The sequence below is a fragment of the Peromyscus maniculatus genome, chromosome 6, assembly GCF_049852395.1.
Source record: "Peromyscus maniculatus bairdii isolate BWxNUB_F1_BW_parent chromosome 6, HU_Pman_BW_mat_3.1, whole genome shotgun sequence".
NCBI classification, from domain to species: Eukaryota; Metazoa; Chordata; class Mammalia; order Rodentia; family Cricetidae; genus Peromyscus; species Peromyscus maniculatus.
In genome coordinates, this window is record NC_134857.1 from 10,542,255 (window position 1) to 10,548,357 (window position 6,103).

General features: G+C 46.1%; 1 pseudogene; it reads right to left on the reverse strand.

The window, feature by feature from the left end:
• Positions 1-3,892: 3,892 nt before the first annotated feature.
• Positions 3,893-5,797, reverse strand: LOC102913132 (heat shock cognate 71 kDa protein pseudogene; annotated as a pseudogene).
• Positions 5,798-6,103: the final 306 nt, after the last annotated feature.

Here is a 6,103-nt window from a genome sequence, read left to right on the forward strand (position 1 = left end):
TAGCTATGTATGTTGTGTATGGTGACACACTTCTATTAAGGTGGATGGTGTTGCCATAACCTACCAGTAGGGGGCAGCACCACACATCATTTCACATCTTCCCTAAGGCCGGTTAAGTTTTATCATGGTTCATGGGAGCAGAGGTATTTGGGGGGAAGTCTGGTAGAGTGGAGATGTAGGAAAAACACAGATCCCATGCCCAGCCAATTCAGATTTTAGAAAAACAAGGAAATGTTTTTAGTATGCCTCATGATTACACATAATTTATCAGGCAATTTTAATTTTGAGTAGGGCAGGAAGTAAAGAGGGACTATTGTTAATACCCTGCCAGCAAGTCCAGAGCATTTTATCCAAACTCAGTCCCAGAAATCATTTAAATTGTTTCAGAGATTGGAGACCTAGAGAACTAACATTTAACAGCAAGAAGCAGGGGCAGCATTTGAACTCAGAACTGTTTGCTCCAAAGTCCATGTGTGCTCTATGTATTTGTGTTTGTGGCTCCTGTGTTTTAAGTGTGTGTGTGTGTGTGTGTGTGTGTGTGTGTGTGTGTGTGTGTGTGTTTTCAGACAGGGCTTATCTGTGTTACTGCCTTGGCTATCCTGGAATTTATTCTGCAGCCCAGGCTGGTCTTAAAATCACAGAGATCCACCTGGCTCTGCCTCCTGAGTGCTGGGATTAAAGGCGTGCACCACCACCTCCCAGCTTTTGCATTATATCTTATTGCTTTCGCTTTTTAGTTCTTTTTTAGATTTATTTATTTTCATTATTTTATGAATATGTATGTTCTGTCTGCATGTATGTCTGTATACCACATGCATGCCTGGTGCCCAGGGAGGTGGTGATCTTCTATGTGGTGCTGGGAATCGAACCTGGGTCCTTTGTCAGGACAACAAATGCTCTTAACCATTGAGCCAACTCTCTAGCCCTTCTCTGTCTAGTTTTTAAGGGCTTGGGTTTTTGCTTTGTTTTGTTTCCTGTTGGGAAACAATCTATAATCATGCTTATAAATTCTAGCCCTTCCGAAGTCTTTTTTTCCCTCAAGCCGCTGTTCTGTTGATCTTCTCTTTACTACCAAGTGTCGGAAATGTTGCTTACCAGCCCAAACTCGTCACCACAATTGCCAATTGGTCTTCAGCAGCTGCCACACTCAGCCGTCCAAACCGTTTTGTAAAAGCCACCAACAATGGCCTCTGCACTAAGAGACTTAGAAATCTCTTCTCAGTTCAGCAAACAGGTGAGCACCGGACACCCCCGAGGCAGCACTGGTTCAGATCCCGAGTCCATCAGATGGATGCACAGCTCAGCTCACTTCCCTGAGCCTCGGCTTACTTGCCTACAGAACAGACACATTTCATGCCCAACTTGTTTCTCTGGACCAGAGTGATATAAACTCTGGGGAATCCCAGGGGCAGGGGACCTGAGAGACAACTAATAAATACTTGTACAGCGAAAAATGATTTATATGATCTTCACAATTCCTTAAAAGCCAAATAACTCAGTATGACAAATCTCTATCAAAACATCAAAACGAACGCCTCTTTATGAGTGGTCCTCGGCGTCTCAACACAGTGTGCATTTCAACTTTGGTTAGTCTTTGGCCCTTTCCAAACAGTGTCTCTTGAGTCACATTCTCGTGTCAAACAGAGTGGAGCCTCACGGGAATCTTTTCCTGTTTTATGATCTGAACAAAGCTGCAAGTTTTCAGGTTCACGATAGGAACCAGGGGCTTTCCTGGAACTTGGTATTTGTGGGTAACAGGAGGTAGTTCGGGGAAGCAAGATAACGAGGCCCTGAGCTCAGAGAGCTGCCTGCTCATGAAGGAGACTTACGAAGAAGAAAGCAGTTCAAAGACAGCTGGAGTGGGTAAGAACCCCGGTGCGGAGACTCTGGGACAGTAGGCGGGGGCTCGTGGGAACGCAGTGGGCTTTTGTTCTGTTTTATTTTATTACATCTATTTATTTGTTTATTTATTTATTTGTTTGTTTGTTTGTTTACTTACTTATTTATTTACCTTGGGGAAGGGGACTCGTGCAAGCCACAGCACAAATGTAGAAATCAAAGGACAGCGTGCGGGAGTCAGTTGTCTCTCCTTCCATCCTGTGGGCCCTGGGCGTCAGGTTTGAGGACTTTGAGGACAGCCCACGGCGTGTTGGGGCTGCTGTTGCTGTAAACTGCCAGGGTGACCAGCCAGGTGGGCAGATGTGACATAAGGGAAGGGGGAGACACAGGGAGAGCGCTCTGGGCACATGCTACTTGGGGAGACCAGGACAAGTCAGGAAATTTCAAGCCAATTAAGCAGTCAGGAGTAGAGGGGGGATGCGGGGCTGTTGGGAGGTCACGAGAAGGGCAGGGGTCCTGAGGAGTTAGCTACACGGTCTACGGGAAGTCGATGCCCGGGAGCACTGACTTTCTTTTCAGGGCGGAGAGACTTAGCCGAAGCATTTGAAGCAGGCAAGTGACACGTGCCTCCTATTTAAGAAGCAGCATGATGGAAGGTTGGCGAGAAAGCAAACATGGGGAGGGGCGGTGAGGAAGTGGCAGCTGGCCAAGCAAGTGAGAGGGGACCTGGGAGGGCAGCGGAGCTCAGGAGGCCAGAGTCAGAGGAACCAGGAGCTCTGGGGAGACACAGTGGGGTGGAGAAGCTGGGTGTGACTTGGATGGCCAGTGTGGCAGCAGAGACCCCTGATCTGAGTGGCTGGCACTCCCTAATGGCTTTCCAGAACCCGGCCACGCTTTAGAACCAACATGAGGGAGCTCCTGACAGGCAGGCCCCTTTTCAAAGGAATAGGAGAACTTTCTCAAGATAAATGTCTAAAGTATATTTAACTTATATACTGGTAAAACAGTTGTGTTTAGTATTTGATGCCAAACAATCCTAGGATAATAAGGGTAGTTCAAAAACAACAAAAAAGACTACCCTGAGTTGGTGATTGCTAATGGTAGGTGGCCACAAAAACCCTATACTATTCTATTTTTTATATGTTCGCATGTAAGTGTAAAATTACTCAAGCATATTTATTATTCCTCTGCCCTCTTCCACCCAAAGAAAACAAAAGCTGGGTGGGGCCAATGCATGTCTGTAATCCCAGAACTGGGAAGCCGGAGATAAGAACTGGAGTTCCAGGTCATCTTCAGCTACAAGTTCAAGGCCAGCCTGGACTACATGAGACTGCATATTAAAAAAAGATGACCGACGGGCTGCTGAGAGGGCTCAGTGGGTAAAGGTGCCTGCTGCCAACCCTGACGACCTGAGTTCAATCCCAGGGCCCGTATGGTGGAAGGAGAGAACTGACTCCCAGATGTCCTCTGACCTCTACAAGTGTGCCATGGCACACACTACACCTCTCCCTCCCACACACAAATAAATGTGATAAACACTTTTAAAAGACAAAACACACACACACACACAAAAACAAATAAATAAATAGGGCCATTAAAATCATTCAGTAGGTGAAGATATTTATTGCCGAGCCCGATATCTGAGCTTGATCACCAGGACCCACATAGTAGAAGGTGAGACCCTGAAAGTTGTCCTCTGACCTCCACATAAGTCCTGTGACACTGATCTATCACATCAGTGCATGCATACATGCACACACACAATCAACAAATAAATGTAATAAAATATAAATAATAAAAATATTTAATCTGATAATGTTTTTATAGTGCCAATTTTAAATAGTTTTATTTTAGACATTGCATTTTCCACTTAGAATATAGTAGTTTATAAAGTGCAATATTATTTCCTCTCCCTGTGTACATGTTCCATGTTCAAGTATTGAGAATGCTTAGTTTATTTTAGCAACTTAACTCTAAAACTGCCACCGAACTTGCTAAATCTGGGTCCTTCAAATGTTTCCCTGTGGAACAATGCTGCATTGTTACTTAGACATTACTTCACCTCTTCTATGGTGGGTCCTGAGGAAGTACCACCAGATGCAGCTCCCCACCAGGGAAGGCCCAGATACTCTCCAGGCATGCCTCCAGCTCTCTGCTACAGCTTGCTGGTGATAGGGTTGCAGACTTTCTCCCTTTCTTTCTGCAGGTGTTCAGCTCCTTCTATGTCTGCAGGCAGACTCTTAGCCAGCCAGCTGGTGACCTCACCACATGTGTCGTGTATCTCCTGTTTGACTTCATCATTGATCTTGACCTAAAGGTTCTCTTCTTTGTTGCTTTCGTGTTAAAATCGTAGGGCTCCAGTGAATTCCTGGAGGATACCTCACCCCTGCCTCTTGTCCTCAGCTCTGTACTTCTCAGCTTCCTGACCCTAAGCTCAGTCTCCTCCCTGCTGTGGCCCTGTCATTGGTGATGGTGATCTTGTTCTCCCTTTGTGTGCCCTTATCTACAGCAGACATACTGAGGATGCCATTGGCATCAATGTCAACAGTGACTTCAATCTGAGCAATACCACGGGGTACACTAGGTATGCCTGTGAGTCCAAATTCTCCAAGCAGGTTGCTGTCCTCGGTCATGGCTCTTCCACCTTCATACACCTGAATGAGCACACTTGGCTGTTTGTTGGAGTGGGGGTGAAGGTCTGTGTCTGCTTGGTGGGGATGGCAGGAATGTGCTATAGAGACAGTTATAACACCACCAGTGGTCTCAATACAAAGGGGAGGGGACTCACACCCAAGAGCAGCAAATCCTGAATGTTCTCAGGCTTGTCTCCAGATAGAATGACCTCCTGGACAGCTGCACCGTAAGTAACAGCTTCATCAGGGCTAATGCTCGGAGGCGGCTCTTCTACACTGAAGCAGTCTTGCCGAGGCTTCTGAATCTTGGGGATTCTGATAGAACCGCCCACCAGGACAACATCACGGATCTTTGACTTGTCGAGTTTGGCACCTTGAAGGCCTTTTCTACAGAATCCATGGTGCCATGGAGTAGGTTCAGAGTCAATTCTTCAAACCCAGCATGGGTAATGGAGGTATAGAAGTCAATTCCCTCCCAGAGAGACTCAATCTCAGTACTGGCCTGGGTGCCATGCACAAGCAGTGTACAGATGATGGGTAGCTCTCTGATCTCACTGATGTCCTTCTTGTGCTTCTGTTTAAACTCAGCAATAAAATGGTTGACCATTTTGTTGTCAGTCTTCTCCACTCAAGTATGTATTTCCATCTGTGAATTTGACTTCAAACATTCCATCCTCAACAGTGAGGACTGGCATCTCAAACGTACCACCCCCAAAGGAAAGGCCAGCACATTCTTCCCAGCTCCAACCTTCCTGGTGGAGCTACAGTCAATAGCAGCAGCCGCTGGTTCATTGATAATTCTAAGCACATTAAGGCCAGCAATAGTTCATCATCTTTAGTTGGCCATCATTGAAAGTCACTGACGTCAGCCAGCATGGTGACCACAGCTGTGGTAACAGGCTTCTCAGGATAGGTTTCTGTGATTTCCTTTATCTTTGTGATCTTTGTCAGAACCGGAGAGGACACCTCCTCTGGGAAGAAACACGTTGTCTCCCTTTTGTACTCTACTTGGACCTTGGGCCTGTTTGCATCATTCACCATCATGAAAGGCCAAAACTTTATGTCAGACTGAATAGAAGCAGCAGCAAACCTACATTCAGTCAGGTATTTGCCATCAAAAACTGTGTTGGGGGGGGGTTCATTGAAACCTTATTTTTCACAGCACCCTCAGTTAATCAATCAGTCTTTATCCGTAAAAGCATCACATTTGGTGTGATTCAGTTACTCTGGCCATTGGCAATTATTTCCATCTTTCTCTGCTGGAAGACACCCACACAGGAGCAGGTGGTGTCATGATCCATGGCAACTGCAGGTCCCTCAGACATGGTTCCTTGCATGTAGGCCTAGCTGTGCTAGTGATGAGACTATCCACATCCCTGGAAGCTGCCACCATGTTTAGTGAGCCCTGACAATGTTTTGAAAGCTGCATGCATGTAACATGACTTTGGAGAGGCCTCTATAATATTCTTACCATTATAATCCCTGTTCTAGGAATGTGTATTCAAAATGGCTGAAATACAACGAAACAGGGAATGGAAAACCCAAGGCTTCACTGAAGGGAAGCTGCTCGTTAATCAGTATCGTGTGTGTGTGTGTGTGTGTGTGTGTGTGTGTGTGTGTGTGTGTGTGTG